The following is a 19,728-nucleotide window of genomic DNA, read 5'->3' as shown; positions in this document are numbered from 1 at the left end:
AAGGCCTGGCAAATCCTACTTGAGATGAGCCTCCTTTGGATGTAGAAAAGTCTTCATTACACCACATTAGAAACAGGAGTGTCAAGCATGTAAGGTTTCTCAAAACACTGAAAGAGAGAGAGATGACTTGCTTTAGATTCAAAAAGTTCATGTCTGCAGAACTAGTGATTAAGGAAATTTTTCGTAAAACTCAAGAGGTTCTGTAAAGATTCTGGTGACTAATAATGTCAGTCTCTGTGATGAAAAATAACTGACATCAGGTTAAAGAATAATGTTTGCGTCTTCACTGTGTGGGTTCAAGAACTGTATTCCACTAGAGTTAGCTAATATTATGCAAGCTTTGAAAAGAGAGATGTTTTGTGACTAGGATAACCTAGGGAGAATAAAAAGTCTGATTTGATGAAAAGCCTCTGGTAAAATTAGAACCTGTTTCTAAGCTTATTCAAAGAAAAGAGAAAGTAATGAAAACTAAAAGAGTGGCAGAAGAATCTTGCAAAAATCCTGACAAGATGGCAATCTAGATTTCAATAGAGTTGATTTTGTCTTTCTCTATGGTTTCATCAGCTTTTTTTCTCTTCCCTTCCATTTCTTTTTCTTTCTGTCTCTCTCAAATAGAGAGACATTTCTTAGTAAATTCATTATATGCATAAAAGCAATATTTTCAGGGAGTGCATGTAAGCTTTTAAGGAAGAGACTCCTGCATTGGACAATGAGGAGACACAGTCATAAGCAACCCGTCAACAAGCAGTTACTACCCGGTGCAAACTTCAATCAAGGTGCGGTTTAAGACCCTATGGAGAGGAGAAGTGGCTGATTTTAGACAAGCTTCAGGGATCTCATCTGGCAGACGTATCTGTCATGGTCTGGAAACTTGATATTTCTCCTATCAAGAGCCAGGCATTGAGTGTGGACACTGACATCGTTAACATGGGGGAGGGGGGAGAGGCAGGGCACAAGATGAGATTGATGTAATCCACAGAGGACAGTTAAGATCAATGTCAGGGGACAATGGAGTTAATCAATTAGAATCAGCATTCATTAATTTATTAAATCTAGTAGGTGCCATACTCTGTGCTCTGCAGGCTCCAGAGTATAAATATAGGACAGGCCAGGCCCAGAGGATCGAGCCAGACTCTCAAGTCAAAGCGGAGAGTGCATGAGAAACACTCAAGAGAGAAAAGTGGGTTGTGGAAGTCTTAATCCCAAAAAGAAAAACACCAAGAAAATTGCTTGGGATTTCTTAATCCCAAGAAAACACCCTTAGGTTGCTACCCTATAACACGGTCTGCTGATTTCAGAGGATCAATGTCTTATTTCTGGGCAGGTTCGAACAAGCCAGGGGTACAGTCTGCTTCTATAAACCAGGAGCATCCCAGGTCACTGAGGACCTTTCTTCTTGTTCCCCAGTATCGCACACAGGGAAGAAACAGTATTATGGAAATGTGTGGACTGCTGGGACTTCTCACAGTGGTGTTGTAATCAATGACGACTAGACAGGAAGCATCTACTACAGTGCCTGATGAACACTGAAGTCTAGACTGACTACTAAAGTTAATCCTGCAGTTACTAGTTGGGTAAACCACATCTCCACTGAACTTCAATATCTACATTTATAAAATGGGCATCATAACAGCTTCTGGTCTGGTTTTGGTCTCTTTGTTCTCAGATCCATTTTCTGACTTCACTCTACATGGCAAGAGACTGACCCTGCGACTGCTTTCTTCCGTTTCCTCGCCAATGGGGGCACCAGTGGGAGAAAAGAGGGTAGGAGAAAGAGAGATAGCAGGGTATTTTTTCCCACAGGCCTGCTGTGGTTGGCATTCTCAAAGTAGCTGTGTCTCTTCTGTAGTTCTTGGAGTTCTGAGCTTGGAGCTCTGGGAATTCTAACTTCTTCCTTTTCCCATCAATAGGAAGGGGTCTCGTCACCTCCTTCATGTCAGCTCTCATATTATCCCAATTTACTATCTTGTATTCTCTGTGTTACCAAGTCTCCATCTCAAATCCTCTCTGTTATGAATATATAGACAGTTTTTTTTTTTTGTTTTTTGGTTTTTTTCCTGCTTGGGTTCTGACCAAGGCACCTTTTCCACAGTGTTCTTATAAGGACTAGTGGTAATCACAGACACAAAGTATCTGGTAGGTACAGTGCCTGGTGAATACTTAAGTGCTCAGGTATTTGCCAAATAGATATGGTTATCAAAATGAAATGTGCTTTATGTTGGTTCCTTGGGTACTATTTCAGGCTCCATCTCTGGTTGTTCTTCATTGTGCACTCACTCTGCATGGCATTTGTTTGGTAACAGCGTGGACATGCCTTTGCATGCGAGGTTAGATAATATTTTAAAATTAATGTTTTATTCCTTTCATGGCCCTAAATGTGCTAGGAATAGCAGACCCTGATTAAATGCTTGTTGCCGGAAAGATAAGCCTTGAAATTTACTTCTTTCTCTACTCTAATGGTAGTTTGTGAGATTACCCTGTTTCCCAGGTGGTCCGGGCCTGGGCATACCCTCCCTGAGCCCATCTGATGCTTTCTCACATAGCCTGAGGGTCCTGAGCATGAGCCCATGGCAGCTGTGACAGATCCTGGAAATCTATCACAGGCCAAGTTTCTCTGAGCACAGTCTAAGCATCTGTGTGTTCACCTAGAGAAATAAGAGCAGTGTACTGTCATCATTACTTACAGGTGTCCTGTCCTCCTATGAGATCCCACATAACCCTTTGCCTAGAAGTATAATTAGTATCTTTACTGCCCATTTCATTGCTAAAACTCAGATGTGTTGAATAGGACTCCCAACCACCTTTTTTCCTCAGTATAAATACTCTTTCCTTGAGAACTGGGGTGCTGATTAAGAGAGATCCTTCTGTACCATCTTTGGCAGGATGTTTGACCTCCTTGAGTCAAACCGTGCTCATCTTTAAGTTTGGACCTTCTTAATAAGATCACTTTTAGAATCACAAATATATGTGTTTCTTGAAATCAAAGTACCCAAAGATGCCAATGCCATCCAATGCAAGGAAAGAATAGTCTTTTCAACAAATGGTGCTGGGAGAACTAGATATTTGTATGCAAAAGAATGAAGTTGGACTCTTACCTAATACCATATACGAAAATGAACTCAAAATGGATCAAAGACCAAAATGTAAGACCAAAGACTATAAAACTTCTGGAAGAAAATAAAGGACAAAACCTTCACAATATTGGATTTGATAATGATTTCCTGGATATGACGCCAAAGACACAAGCAAAAACAACAACAACAAAATAGACTGCATAAAAATGTAAACACTTTTGCATCAAAACATACTGCCAACAAAGTGAAAAGGAAACCCAAAAGAATGTGAGAAAATACTTGCAAATGCTATAGCTGATGAAGACTAGTATCCAGAATACATAGGAAATCCCTAAAACTCAAGAAGAAGATTAAACAACCCAATTCAAAAATGAGCAAAGGACTCAGACAGACGTTTCTCCAAAGAAGATACACAAATGGCCATCAGGCACATGAAAAGTTGCTCAATATCACTAATCATTAGGGCAATGCAAATCAAAACCACAGTGAAATACTACTTCACTCACATGAGGAAAGCTACTATTAGAATTATAGAAAATGACAAGGGTTGGCAAGGACGTGGAGAGACCAGAGCCCTTCTGCACCAGAGGTGGGAATGTAAAATGATACAGATGCTGTGGGGAAAAGTATGGCAGATCCTCACAAAATTAAAAGTAGAATTACCACATGATCCAGTAATTTGCCTCCAGAATTGAAAGCAGGGTCTTGAAGACGTATTTGTACACCTATCTTTATAACAGCATTATTTGTAATTGCTATTATGTGGAAGCAACCCAACATGAGGCCATTCTGATATATGCTAATACCCTGAAGACATGCTAAGTGAAATAAACTGGTCACAAAAAGACAAATCTATATATTTCCACTCTCAAATGAGACACCTAAAGTAGTCAAAATCATAGAGACAGAAAATATAATGATGGTTGCCAGGTCCTGGGAGGAGGGGGAAATGGGGAATGATTGCTTAATGGATAGAGGGTTTCAGTTTTACAAGATGAAAAATATTAGGAAGATGGATGGTGGTTACAGATGCACAACATTAGGAATATATTCAATACCCCTGAAGTAATTGTTAAGATGGCAAATTTTGTGTCACCATAGTAAAAAATTTTGGGAAAAGCTCCAAAAAATGGAGGGTTCCATGAAGTAAAACAAAAACAAAAACAAAAGCAAATCCCACCTCACTCAGATGACCTGAAGACTAATGGCCTGACTGGATACATTCCATGAGATTGATACATGGATGCAACATGAGATGGAGTCAGAACTGTGTGGAAGAGCCAGAGCTCCTTGGTTTCCTGTGGCTCCTTGAATAATACTCATCTTGCCTCTTGTACTGAAAACTAGAGACTTGTACACTTTAGGCTCTGTGGAAAATATGCAATTAGAATAAAACATAGTTCTTGTCCTCAAGAACGTAGCTGGCTGGGGAAAATAATACAAGTTAATAAGAATAATTAATTAAAAAAAAAACAAAAACAATTTTGAAGAAGAAAAAAAAAGAAGGTTGCTGGTCAGTTAAGGAGAGAAAAGTATTCTCTGTTTCACAGTTCACTTTACCTCTTCTATCTTACTCAGCTGCCTTAGGGTAAGTCTCATGTCTTATCAAGTTTGGCTTATTTATTTACTTATTTTTACATGAAGAAGCCTGCAGATCACTGGTAGTAACTATTCCTCTTGATACATTTTCTCAAAGAGTGGAGGAAAATCTACATTTGGTGGTGAAAACAAAGCATGAGCTAAGCTGCGAGCTCCCAAGCCAGCCTGGGTAAAATCTCAGCCTTAAGGGCTGAAAGTTCTCAGCCTGTCTTTTGGACTGACTCACCAGAAGAGTCCTGTCATAGAGTGAGGCAACTTCCCGTTTCCAGCAATCAACTCTTCAATATCTTCCAGGTTGTTTTTTTTTTTTTTTCCTCTTCCATTTTCCTTATTAAAACCCTGATCTTCAAAGCTTAGTTGAGGCTCTGGAAAAATGAAGGTCAGTCATTTAGGAACCCAGCATCTTGTCATTCTTTCTCTACTTTGATTCTTCCCTACTGTAAACAGGAAGCAGGAAACTCACTTGTAGGAAAGGTCAGCACCCAGAATGTCACTGGCCCTGCTTCTTGTCCTTGAAAAGAAAGGACTTCCCAATAGCATAGGTCAGACACAACAGAAACCAAAGGCAAAGGAACCGGGGATACAGACTACAGAGTCTTCTGCTGCTGGGTTCTCTGACTTGGGAGAGCTCGTGCCCAGATTCATGGAATCATCAAGACGGTTTAGATAGGGAGGGGAGTAGTCAAGAGTGAGGGCGGGAGAAATATGCTTTTTCCGTTGCCCTGCTCCTCATCATTTCCTTAGTGGATGACCCACTGCTAACTTCCAATGGCTTTCTTTTCCCACCACGCCGCTTCCTCCTTTTCAAAACCTCTCCCTGCCCCCTGCTTCTCTCTGTCTTTGCAGGTTGCTTCCATCTGTAATGTCAGCAATAATCACTCTGGTATTGTTGCTAAGGCAGTTTTGAAGAGTCAGAGTGGGCTGTAATTGAAGAGTTCATTACCAAGATCAGTTGGTTCCCTGATTGCAGTGGCAAGGTGAAATATTTATCCTCACCAAAAATCTCCTGCACAACCATCTTCCGAGTCACCCATTTTCCACTCTTTTTTCATTCGAACCCCGATGAGCTTGTCAGCAAAATTAAAGGTATGTCATTCACATCGTGCCTGCATTGCAAAGGACTATAAACCTGCCAACCTCTTTGATGAAATAAAAGGGTTTTATTTATGATTCATGTAGGAATATGAGGTTATTTTTATTCCGTCAGTACACTAATAATCAGACGAGGGCTCGGGAAATGAGGAGCCCAACTGACAGGGAAGGTTCTGATAAAGGGGAGCCCTCTAGGGTGTTTGCCCCGCTTTGTAATCTCCTTTCTAGTGTGAGGTTACAAGCGTGGCAGAGTGTGAGCCAGCTATAAGGCTTGGCTGCGGGAACAAAGACAGTTGCAATCCGGCAGGACTTGGGATGCCATTCGATGAAGGAGAGGAAAAAAAAAAGCAGTCCCTTCGACGAGAAAAAGTTTTTGCTCCGGCCTCAGGTTAGCAATTTGGAGCCTCCCCAGTTTCCTGTGATGTCTCAGGTTCAAAAGACAGCCGATCTTCCAGTCTGCACTCCTACTGGGCATTCTAGCCAAAGTTAAAAAAAATAATAATAATATAAAAAGATAAGTAAAAGAAAGAGAAAGGAAGAAAAGCCAATTGGCCAGGTTCCTTCCACAATCATTAACCATTTGTTCCTGCCACCCAACGTCCTTGGTTAAGGTGATCTGACTTCAAGGCGAACAAATGTGGCTGAGTATATTTCAAAGGACACCCTTGCCTTATTATTTCCAATACGCCCATAATTTGGGGCCCCTTTCATCTTTGTCCCTGCTCTAGGAGGTGCTTGGAAGCTATTTTAATTCGAGTTGGGGGTAAATTCTCATTCCTACCCATTCCTCCCATTGCGATGACCTTAAGCAATTCCGAATAAAAAGTTATCTCTGCATGAACTGGGCGGCATCAGGACCTGCGATTTGCTCGACAGTGACATCTTGGCAGAGAAACACAAAGACATACAGTCTACTGAGGACGAAGTGCAAGAAAGTTCACTGGAGGAAGGAAAATAATACTAATCCTTTATTCAATAAGCAGTGAGTAAAACGAGGTGCTTTTTTGTGTGAGGTTAAGTAAGTGAAAAGTAAATTTGAAACGGCAGTATCAGTTCAGAGGAGGCGAGTAGTGATGTGACGGGTCCCGCTGACAGTGCGGTTTTTATGACAAAGTACCAATTAATGCTATCTGCGGGTATTTATAGATCTGTGTCTGTGTGTCCTTCCAGAGAAATCGCGCTGGCGGGGGACTGGCTGGAAAAGCAGGGGTCCCGGCTATTCCTTCAGAACTGAGAGTTCGGTTCTCCAGATCTTCTTCCCTCCACGCTAATGGGCACCTCTTTTAAGGATCTTGCACACACCAGTGATTGGAACAAGCTTGGATTGGCATCAGAACATTCTTCCATGATGGCCGATTACACGGGGGAGGAGGGTGGCATCTGCAGAAGGAAATCCCCTAACTGCACACCAGAGTCACCGAGGCCTGAGCCACATGCGTCCTGTGAGGCATGAAAGACGCTTCAGCAGGATGGGTCTGCGTGGGCACCGGGGCCTAACCTCTTCCATCCCACCGGTCACCCTGTCCTATTTGGAAAATCAGAGAAAAATATCTTGCTTCGGAACTCTCTGTTCAAATCATTAATCTCTTCAGAAAGTCAGGGATTGTTGTTGTTGTTTTCAGTGCTCAATGCATCATGTGATATAAGGTAACCCTCAGCTGAAGGGAAACAGCAGGTTTGGAAAGTAGCCTTGGCTACTTTGAAAGTGGCCTGGTGATCCTGTATTCTTATCGGAGTTCCACAACTGAAGTTCTGTGTTCTGCCTAACATCTGCGGGCCTCCGTTTTGTCATCTCTAGAACGAGATTCTCTTAGCCTCTTGCCTGACTGGTTATGCGGCAAATGAGATATTGGGTGTGAGTGCTTAGAAAAGGATAAAGCTTGATACAGAGTCGGGCTTTTTAAGTGTGAAATTTTACACTCCAAAAATGGGCTTCGTGGTAATGCATGCCAGCCCGTCTTTGCGCTGGGTTCTAGAAAGGGTTTCTCATCTAAGACAGGGGCTGTCTTCTCCCTTGCTGACATCGGGTAGGAAGGGCTGTGAAGGGGGGGGTGTGCAGCTAGACACACAGTCCTGGTACCCTCAAGGCCCCTCACAGATTGCTACTAGAGAAAGCATTGGCTTCGTGGTCACCATGAGAACAAAACAGGAAAAGTCCTGAGCCCCAATATACTGCAGAATGATCTGGTTCATGGGATCCAGAAATTCCAAAACCCTATTTATTTTCATGGAAATTGCACAAAAAACGAGGAGCCCTTCACCCTGTTGGCACCAGAGACTGACGCAACAATTAGATGGAAACACTTGAAAAATGATAACATCTCTCAGGTTCCAAATATGGATCTTTTAATGCAGCCCCTTTCACCACAGCAGAGAAAAGCCTGAGGGGTGTGAAGAAATGGCCTTGCCCCTTTTATTTCCCAAAGCCAGGAAGCAGACCTCTGACGCTGGCCCCAGGGCCAAGAGGTACAGCAGGTAAGAAGTCCATCAGCCTTCGATTTCATTCTCATGGAGCAGGGAGGTTCATTATCCTCCCTTTATCGGCAGTGAGGTTTACAGCTGAATCCATAAGAGAGCTCCGTGTGAAACATGAGCCGAGAGAGAGGCACTGCGTCTCACCATTAATAAGCCCTCTTCTGGGATCCGGCATTAGCGAGATTCAGCGGATCATGGAGCACAGGGGTATCATTTTTACATGATTACTCTAAATTCTTAAACCAGAGGCTTAAGAGAGAGGCTTCTCACAAAAGCAGCCGTGGGAATTGTTGAATGATTGGTACCACGCTTGCAGTGGGTTAAACCACTTCAGGTAGCTCCACGTGTGGGGCTTAGGACGGGGTATCTAGCAACCTCCTTTCCAAAGCAAGGGGCCGGGGGTGGGGGGGCAAGAAAAGGCAGGACTGTCATGGAGGGAAAGGGCCAGAGCCACGGTGGGCGTGGCCTCAGCAGACCTCGTGGCCCCGCCCTCCTCCCCCGTTCCTGCTGGAGCTGCCTGGCATCTCACCAGTCTGGTGTTTGGGATTATCTGGTTTTGGAACACTGACACTACTTCCAGTCTTTGAAGAGGCTGACACTGGTCTCCATAAATACCCACCTTCTTCCTTCTCTGCACAAGGGAGAGCCCTGGTGAGAATCAGTGGTTCAGACAGCCAGAACCTGTCCTCTCAGCCCCCGGGGGCCTCCGTTTTCTAAAATAGCCACAACTTCAAAAAAGAAAATGCTGATGCTGCTTTCTCCCTTCCTCTGGACCAAAATTCCAGCCACTCCTGTAGTCTGCCTAGGGGGTCTCCCAGAAGGTAATGTGTCTAACCGATCCTGGGGGACATCACCCAAGGTTTGATTCACCAGCTCAGACCCAGGAATACCTGCCTCCATTGAGAACAGACCAACACTCAAACAAGAGAGTTTTCTCAGGGGAAATGTGATGCAACTTTCTGCTCTGCCACTGAATAGGGGAAGTCCCAGGGGCCAAGCCAAGGGCTCAGCATACCTTCAGTATTTGAACTCCTAAGATGCATCGCTTACCTGATTGCCTAGTGTGTAAGTGTATGATTTGAAGCCCCACCTTGCCCTTCACCATACTGGGTTTTGTGTTATTCTCGCATTATTGCAAAGGTTAGTATCACCTCCCCACATGGAGAGACAATGCCATTGAAGGCTAGGGACTGTGCTGCATGATTCTTTTGAACACCCAGAGACGTCCAGCACAGCCCTGGACATATTTGACATGCTAACAACAGACTGGCTGACTTCAGTAGCAATGCAGTTTGCATTCTTAGGCTCCATCTCCTGAAGCTTCTGACACTTATTTGAAACTATTTTCAAAATGTTTACATCTGCATGAGCTCTAGAAATCCATAATATTATGGACTGAATTTTTGCCCCCCTAAAATTCATAAGCAGAAGCCTTAACCTAATGTGACTGTATTTGGAGATAGGTGCTTTAAGGGGGTAAATGAGGTCGTAAGGTTAAGGCTCCAACCCAACAGGACTGGTGTCCTCATAAGAAGAGGAAGAGACACCAGTGATTTCCCTCCACACACGTGCACAAAGGAGATAACGTGATGACACAGCAAGAAGGTGACTGTCTGCCAGCCAGAAAGACAGGCCTCCTCTGAAGCCAACTCTGATGGACTTCCTGCCTCCCGAACTATGAGAAGATAAATCTCTGTTAAGGCGTCCAGTCTGTGCTGTTTTGTTTCAGCAGCCCAAGCAGACTCATACACATGACTACCCATTTTACAGACGACTCAGAGAGATGCGTGGCAAAGCCAGGGTCAAAATAAAATTCTGCTCTCACATTGCGCTCATTTCACTCTCTCATGTTGCAACGGCGAGTGTGGAAAAGCTGGGAGCAAGGGGAAGGGAACTGGAGACCAGGAGTGAAATCAAACCATCCTGAGTTGCTTACATTATTTTCTCCTTTACGGGTAGGTTTACTGGAGATATGCCAGCCTATGGAAACCTCATACCTGCAGATGATGGGAAGGAATGGGAAGGGAAGGTCGGTGGCTTCCTCTGGAAGGCACAGCACTGTCGCTTCTCGGCCTTTTGGCTAAGATCAAGTGTGGAAGACACAGCACTTAGCAAGTCTCAAAATCAACTTCAGAGGAAGCCCTACCGTGGAGCCAGGACAGGGAGGGACCCCCCCAAAGACAGGATTTGTTTCTCTCAGACCATTCATGTGAATATAACCCAAAGAGCTGCTCAGAATGTTTCTCTCACAAAAAAATAGGAGGACTGATAGCTACTAGAACAAAAGACTGACAATACAGAAAATAAAGTTAATCTTCCATATCAAAATTTTCAGATGGATCAAAACTCTAAATGTAAAAATAAACCATAAAAATACTGAAAGAGCATATAAGTGAATATTTATATAATTTTGAAGGAGAGGTCTTTCTACATGAAATTAAAGACAGAAATTCTACAAATTTCTAAAAAAATTCATACATTTAACCTCATAAATATCAATAGTATCTGTGTAACAAAAAAGCTAAGGAGTTAAAAATATGAATATGAAGTTTTGAGAAATATATGAGAATATATTTGCAAATGGGTAGCCAACAAATTTAATATACTTAAATATATGAACAGTTCTTCCTGGTTAGTAAGAAAAAGACAAGTGTTGCAAGAATATAGTAGGCAAAGAATGTGAATAAACAGCTCATAAAGCGAACTGGCAAATATATAGTTTAAAAAATTCATTCTTTGAGTCAAATAATTGCACATTAAAACAATGAAAATAATTTTTTTTTTATCAGAGCATATGGGTAATAGGTTTTTTTTTTTCAATATTATAATATCCAGGGTGTGTTTCTTCCCTTTTATAAACTGCTGCTGGGAGGGTAAATCAGGAAACATTTCTTAGGGGACATTTAGCAATATCTGCAATACTTTGCATATAGTAAATTTATCAGAAGCCTTAAAATGTATTACCTTTGACTTGACAATTCTGCCACAAGAAATCTGTGCTAAGGAAACAACTGGACAAGCAGGCATATGCATAGAAATGTTGATCACAGGTTTGCTTATGAGGATAGAACTATTGGGGAAAATCTAAATATTCAACACTAGGGCACTGACTAAACAACCATACATCTGTTTAATGGAATAGCCATTAAAATGACGTTGAAGGTATTATGGGTTTGTCAACATGCAAGGACATTCCTGATATATTCATAAATGAATACAATAACCTATAAACCTATAAAGTGTGTGCGTGTGTGTGTACAAAAATTGTGGAAGAATACACAACAAAATGTAAGCAGGTTAACACGGGTTATTTGTCTGGGTATGAGTTTCGATTATGTTATTCAATTTTAATTTTAGTTTTCTAATTTTCTAACAATAATCCTGCTTTTCTTGTATAACAGCTACAATAAAGAGGATGGGATAAAAGGACAGAGGATGTAATTGGAGAAACAATTTTTGGGAATGGAAACAATGAGAGATCTTTTACTCTCCTGACTGTTCTTAGTGTTTCTGGAAGTGTGGTCTGAGTCTCAGAGCCACCAGGAGGCCTTGTTAGATGCAGATTCTAGAGCCCTCCTTGGACCTATTCAATCTGGATCTCCGGGACAGGGCCCAGAAATCTACGAATGTAACAAACTCCGGAAATGTTTTTTTATGTAGTGTAAGGACTGAAAACCATGACTGTAGAAATCACCTGGATTCTTTAAATCTCAGAGTTACCGAGTAACAGTCAGTCATGGTCAATGATTAAATGTCACATGCCAAGTAGCTTTGAGTAGCTTCCTTATCAGTGTAGTGACTGCTGGGTATTCATTGAGACAGCTGAAGGAGGCAGTTCAGGGCATCCTAGGTGCAAGGGGAAAGCCCTTGCTCTAGTTAGCTCTCTTCATTTCTCTCCTCAGGCCTTCCCATTCCATGATCTGTAAGCCATAGAAGTCACCCTGGCCTCTGTCTCTTTGCATATAGTGAATGTCTGAGGGAACTTTCAACCAGCAACAAAGTAGACATTATTCTTTGGGAATGAGCTCCAAGAGCTGGAGAGAAAGAGCCCACTTAGGGACCTGCCAAAGAGGTGATGTTGGAGTAGAGTGAAAAGAGAGGCGTCCAGAGAACCGAAGCTTTCCCAAGGCTGAGGTATGGCTGGAGTGGCTTGAGGGAAAGAGGAGAAAGGGTTCTTTTCAAAATGAGCCAGTTTTCCAGGGGCACGAGATGCCAAAACTAAGTTTTTCGTAAGTTTAAGCACAGGCACTGCTTCTGTCAGCCCTTCAGACTCTGATGATAATATGATACCCAAGGAGTGTGGTTGTTCCCAAATGCCACCGTGTCAGTCCACGTCTGGCATTTAATTGCTTTCCTAAATTACCAGCAGGTGGTGCAAGAGTTTCCAAGTTCATGAACTTCCCTTTCACATGGCTTCTACTCTGGGGAGTCTCTGTCAATAGCTTACTCCTCCTTGCTGTGAGTTCCTCTCATAATCCTTACATGGCTCCTCTGTACTCGAATAATCACAAGGGAACAAGAAGCATCTTTAAAACGCATTTTGTACCTTTTAAAATGTGTTAAATATAAATGTAGAATCAAAGAAACATGCATTAATTATAGAACTGTGTTAAGGAAAAGGGGAAAAAAAAATCCCATTACTAGCAAACCCAGAAGAAACATAGCTTCCTCCTGTTGGCAAAGAGGAATGGAGAAATTTAGAAGAAACCTTTAGGATTTAATGCCCTTTACCTCCCACTGAGGAGACTGTGAATATGGATTTGGGAAGGGAGCTTGGTGTGGAGGAGGGGATGAAATGAGTCCAACTAGAAAAATCTAAAGGAATGAAAGTCGATAAAATTGGCGCTGTCTGAATTGTACTGGTAGCTTCACGGTTCTAGAAAAAGTGAGGAAGAATCTCAGATTGGGATTCCCAGAAGTGATGTTTTGGAATATTTCAGGCCAAGGAGGAGTTGGGAAAGATTGTTTTAAGAAGGCACCAGGCAGTTAGAGGAAGGTTCAGCCAGGGTCCTGTGCTAAGGAAGAGCTGGAAGCAAAGGGGACTAAAGCTGGAGGTTGCCCGTAGTGGGGTGGAAAACCACATTCTGTAACTGAGAGTGCAACTTTGGCCAGGTCTCAAGTCACTGGTGCAGTGGGGCTCCTGGGTCTCAGGCAACCACAACAGAGGGCAGAATTAGGGAGTGGTAGTGAATTTGGGACTTCGTTCACACATTACATGCAGGAATTCAAATGCAGAGATAGTTTGCATCATCTCTCTATTGCAATTCATGGAATTAAATGGGGAATCAGGTAAATATTGGATTAAGGCATTGGTGAGTATTTGCCTGTCACTGATGAAAGCTGGAAAATGACACTACAATCTTAGACAAACGGAGCTCCAAAGAAGAATGGTAGAATTTGGCTCCTGAGACAGAAAGTAGTTTAGGCAGAATGAATCTGTTTTGTTTGTTTGTTTGTTTGTTTCTAAAAATCTCCCCCCTTTTAGGGACCCTTCATAGACCCTTTTCAGGGCTGCCTTATTGTTTCTGAAATTGCCAACTACTCTAAAAAACGAACCTACGAAGACCATGAGTAAGACGTCGATATGTTGGGTGGCTTCGGGTGAGCTATTCAAATTCTAGGTGCCATTATGTTTGAGGCCACAAATGCGGAGTTCCCTACCCATGGTGAAAACCTGGGTATTACTCTGCAAGCAATGGTTGAAAGGAATTTACCATCTACAAATATGGAAAGGGGGGTTGTGGACATGAAATTAACCCCAAATACACTTAATTATACTCACAGAAACCATATTACATACATAAACTTGTTCTCGAACACAATGGAAACATGGTTTCCTCCTTGAAATTAGGGCTTTTTGTGACAATTAAGGCTACACTGATTGTCACTAAAAAATGACATAATGAAGTAAAATGTGCTAGTTGATAGGTAGGTGCAGGTGACGTATGACAGCTAATGAATGTGTATTTGGAAAAGGCACTACTTTGGTTACTGTGAATTAGATCACCATTCATAATAAAGGGGCCAATAGTTAGTCCTCCAACATGTGTTAATTCCTGCATACGTCTAGTAGTGAAGTAGGAGCCCCACAAAGTCTTGACAAATATATGCTAAGAGAAGTATGAAGCAAAAGCAGAGATAAAAGGCCACTTTCCTGTGCAAAATGACTCAACTGTCCTCAACCACTTCTTTTTAGGAGTGTCCCTCTAGGTTCATCTGACATTTTTACTTATTTTCTTTTTTTTTCTTGGAGGGAGAGGCATTTTTCCTCCTCAAAAGGTTGAGCATCACTTGGGAATATTTCTCCTCTGCAGCACACATCAGCATCTAAAAAATTACATATTCCACTTTTTTATTTCCTGGATATTTTCACTAGAATGTAAATCACAAGAAGCAGAGATCTTTGCCTCTTTCTTTCACTGCTGTATCTCTGGCACTGAAAACAATGTCAGACGCATAGTAGGTGCTTGATAAATAGTTGTTATATCGCACCACTACTTCTTTACATCTGTAGACCCCCCTTCCTCCTAATGATAAGCTTTGGAATTTGTGCCACAAAAGTAAGAATTTCCTCTCAAAGTTCATGTTCTAAGTCCTCCTTTTTCCATTTTTCCTACCAGACACCCCAAATAAGTAGTTTGCCTTTGACCAGCCTCCCTATTCTCACCATCTAAAGCTATGTTTTATCCATTGCACTCTACTCAAAGAGCTTTCTCAAACCTGACTTCAAGTTCAAGAGGCCTTTTTATGGCCAATACCCTCTGCAATCTTTACCATGAGTAGTGGATTGATTACATGCCCTGTTGATTACTCTCTTCCTCTTGAAGTTTTCTTTTTATCTCGTCTTCAACAATTCTGCATGATCTTGTTTCTTTTCCTATGTCTTCATAGGATCTATACCCGTCTCTCCTTCCCTCTACTATAAGCCAAAATTTTTTAAAAAATATTTTTATTTATTTATTTGTCAGACAGAGATCACAAGTAGCAGAGAGGGAGGCAGAGAGAGGAGGAAGCAGGCTCCCTGCTGAGCAGAGAGCCTGATGCAGGGCTCGATCCCAGGACCCTGGGATCATGACCTGAGCCGAAGGCAGAGGCTTTAACCCACCTGAGCCACCCAGGTGCCCCTATAAGCCAAAAAAAAATTTTTTTTTAAAGATTTTATTTGTTTGACAGAGAGAGATCACAAGCAGGCAGAGAGGCAGGCAGAGAGAGAGAGAAGGAAGCAGACTCCCAGCTGAGCAGAGAGCCCGATGCGGGGCTCGATCCCAGGACCCTGGGATCATGACCTGGGCCGAAGGCAGCGGCTTAACCCACTGAGCCACCCAGGCGCCCCTAAGCCAAAATTTTTAATGATGGTTTATACGTATGGGTGTATGTATGTGTGGGTGGGGTGGGTTGCTCCTTTTTATGTCTCCCATATTTCTTTCTAAGTTCTGTCTCATCCAGGGTTGGACAAAATAAAGAAGAATTAAAAAAAAAATTCTCCACCATATTTGTTATCTGTTTGGAGGGAAATGGCTGATAGCTGATGGTTCATATAGGGGCATACTGGTAATTGATTGTAGCCCTGGTAGGATTTGTACTGTTTGATTAGGAGTATGAGATACTTGATGCCTCACTTATTTGATCTCCCACTGACTCAAAACAAGAACCTACCCTCTCAACATGTTAAAATGATGTGCCCAGCTCTCAGTTATTAGGTAGTGGAATGAGAATTTGCCTGAGTATATAGGACTATACTGCTATTAAATAGTTATATCGATATACTCTCCTAGTTCTGATATCCTGTTCAACAGCATGCCTTCTGATTATGGTGGTTCCTTTATAGATCTGCTTATAAGAACAGGATGGATCATTCAAGCCAGTGGAAATAGACTGTGTGTGTGTGTGTGTGTGTGTGTGTGTGTGTTTGAGAGAGAGAGAGACACAACTATAGTTCTCACTGAAAACTGGTAATTCTGGTTTCTTCATCAGATTCTGTGAGCTGAGAAAATGCAACTCTGCCCTGAGAGAAGGACCCATTATTGAAGTATGATGATATAAAACCAGAAAGGCTGAACATCGGATTTTAGAAGTGTGATGACTTCACAGTTCTTCACCGTAAGAAGAACCTGATGATGCCAATTTACAAAGCAAAGCAAACAATTAAGCATTATCGTCTCAAGATTTTCACAACTAAGATCAATAATTGGGCAGATTTGCCGGGACATGATTGATGACTGAAGTGAAATTTCCTTTAATTCAAGTAAAATGGATTTTGCATAACATATATGTGTCTGGGAAGATCAAAGTCTATTTTTTAAGTTTTTTGATTAATTTATTGCTTAAAGGAACCCTTCAATGGGATGTTTCTGTTATGTAAACATTTTTATTAATATATTATAAATTGTGTCTTTTAATTATCAGTATTTATTTGTAATAAAAAATACATTCACTGAACCCCTGCTAGATGGCAGTTACCTCTAAAGCCTTTTCCTAAGACAGTTATTGAATTTCAGGTGCCATGTTGGAAACTGTATTTCTTGATACTTATTACATATGTATTTTCAAACAAAGCATTTTACCAAAACATAATCCTCAGACTGTTAAGAATTCCTCAATGAGTACCCATGTATTATTATAATTTATTAAAACCAGGTTGGCACTTCTAGTGCTGCCCAAAATGGAGTAAGCCTATGATACTTATCACTCCAACTGATTACAACTCAAGATTCTAGACATCATTTTTATTTTTATTTTTATCTTTTTGAAAGATTTTATTTATTTATTTGTCAGAGAGAGTGAGCACAGGCAGACAGAGTGGAAGGCAGAGGGAGAGGGAGAAGTGGGCTCCCCGCTGAGCAAGGTGTGGGACTCAATCCCAGGACGCTGGAATCATGACCTGAGCCAAAGGCAGCCGTTTAACCAACTGACCCACCCAGGTGTCCCTAGACATCATTTTTAAAAAGCAAGTAGTTGAGGACTCTGAAAAGTTTGCAATAGCAGACAAATTGGAGAGGGAACAAAGCTTGAAGAATGACCATAACCAGGGTGATTTTCTAAACTTTTTCCCAACTTTGACCTAAACTTGAGATAGTGAAACCTTTGAAGGGAAAATCCTCCCTAAACACTAATATGTGTAGGAAAAATCTTAAAGACAGAGCTGGAAAAGATAAATCCTTCCTCCGTATAGGAACTGACACAAGTCATGGGCTTACCTCCATAAGCTGTGCATGTGCATAGTAGACACAAACCAGCTCAGCAAAGGTCTTGAGAATTGAACTGTAATATAAATAAACACCAAGTCCCAGACTAACTGCTGCACGCATAGAACATATCTAAAGCAACATAGCAAAAGCTGTGACATCTTACTCATGTTGGAACCATCACCCACAGAAGGCAAGAAAGGCTTTATCATCTGAACCTACTAAAATTTAAAAAAAGAGTCAACATTCACCACTAATTTTAATGACACCTGGAGTCTCAGAATGCAAAATCCCCAAAATTACTGGAAAAACAAGAACCAGAAAAATATGATGAATTCACAGAGAGATAGAAGAAATAGAAGTAAAAGAAGGAGCAACAGTCAAGTCCACAATTATAGTTGGAGACTCCATACTCCACTTCCAATCAATAGAACAAATAGACAGAAAATTAGCAGAGATACAGAAGACCCGAACAATAATATTAACTGATTTGATACAGTTGCTAATTTATTAACATTACACCTAAAAACAGCTGAATACACACATTCTTGTTAAATGCACATTAAAAAAAAAAAAAGACAGCTAGGCCAACTGTATTGTGGACCATATAAAAAACCATAACAAATTTAAAAGAAAGAAAAACTGTACAAAATATATTCTTTGATCATAAGGAAATAAAAAACCAAAAAATTCTGAAAAGTGTGGAAATATAAAATATTTTGAACTGAATGTGAATGTGGGGATGAAGCTAATTTTTTTTTAGGATGAAGCTAAAACAGTGCCTAGAGCATAATTTATAGCATTAAATGCTTATGTGAGTATGAAGAAAGGCCTCAAATCAACCATCTAAGCTTCACCTTAGGAAGCCAGAAACAAAAGAACAAATTACAGAGCAAGCAAAAGATAGAAAATTATAAACATAAGGACAGAAATCAACAAAACTGAAAACAGAGAAAAATAATAGAGACAAACAAGTCAATAATACCAAAAGCTGGTTTGCTGAAAAGAAACAGAAATGACAAATCTAAGTCAGACAGAAAAGGTAAGATACCAATTTTCAATATCAGCAACAAAAGAGAAGATACTGAATTTCAATATCACGAATAAAAAAGAAATATCACTTACAGACCATCAGATGATAAGGAAAGAATGGATTCTAAAATAATGAGAAAATGCTAAAAAATATTCTATGTCTAAACATTTGACCATTTAGATAAAATGGGCCAATTACTTGAAAAATGAATACAAAAACTCACTCAAGAAGAAACTATATAGCTAGAATATCCCTGTGTCAATTAACGAAAATTCTTCATTAAGAACTTTCCAGAAAAGAGAAGTCTGGTACCAAATGGCTCTACTGATAAAGCATACCAAATATTTCAGAAAAAAATAATACAAATTTTGTAGAGTCTTCCACAATTTCACAAAAAATGCATGAGAAGGGAACATTTTCCAACTCATTTTATGAGGCAGTACCCCCATATAAAAAGCTAGACAAAAATAATACAAGAAATAAAAAAACTGTCAACCAATGTATTACACAGAAGTATTCAACAAAATATTAGCAAAAAAAAAAAAAGAAAGAAAATTTCAGCAATCCATAAAAGAATAATAATACATCATGACCTTGTGAGGTTTAGTTCATGAGTGCAAGGCTTATTCAACATTCAAAAGTCAATCCATGTGATTCACAACAATGAACTAAAAAAGAAAATATGATTATTTCAATCAATTAAGAAAAACAAAATTCAGAATCCAATTTCCTGATGACAATGATATTGAGGATCATTTCGTATGTTTATTTGCAATCTGTATAATTTCTTTGGTGAGCTGAGTGTTCAGATCTTTTAACTGGGTCATTTTCTTATTATTAAGTTGTAAGCGTTCTTTGTATAATTTGGATACAATTCCTTTATCAGATAGGCGTTTTGCAAATATTTTCTCCTGGTCTATGATACTTGTCATTGCATTCTTTTGATGTGGTCTTTGGTGGAGCAGACAATTTTAATTCTAACAAGGTAAAATTTATGCTTTTAGTGGCATATCTAAAACCTGATCACACATAAATTGTCTCTAATTTTTTTCCCTAGGAATTGTACAGTATTGTGTTTTATATTTAGTCCTATGACCCATTTTGAGTTAATTTTTATAAAAGTGTAAGGTCTGTTTCTAGATTTATTTGCATGAATTTAGGAAATTCATGAATTCAACTTTTTTGCATATGGACATCCAATTTTTAGATTCCACATATAAGTGAGATCATGTAGTGTTTTGTTTTGTTTTCTTTCTTTCTTTCTGTGTCT

General features: G+C 40.5%; 1 pseudogene; it reads left to right on the top strand.

Moving 5' to 3' along the window:
* Positions 1–8,163: 8,163 nt before the first annotated feature.
* LOC132022359 (zinc finger CCHC-type and RNA-binding motif-containing protein 1-like) overlaps positions 8,164–19,728 on the top strand; it is a 34,319-nt pseudogene continuing 22,754 nt past the window's right edge.

This window comes from Mustela nigripes, chromosome 7, assembly GCF_022355385.1.
Source record: "Mustela nigripes isolate SB6536 chromosome 7, MUSNIG.SB6536, whole genome shotgun sequence".
Taxonomy (NCBI): domain Eukaryota; kingdom Metazoa; phylum Chordata; class Mammalia; order Carnivora; family Mustelidae; genus Mustela; species Mustela nigripes.
This window is presented reverse-complemented; position numbering and strand designations above follow the sequence as displayed.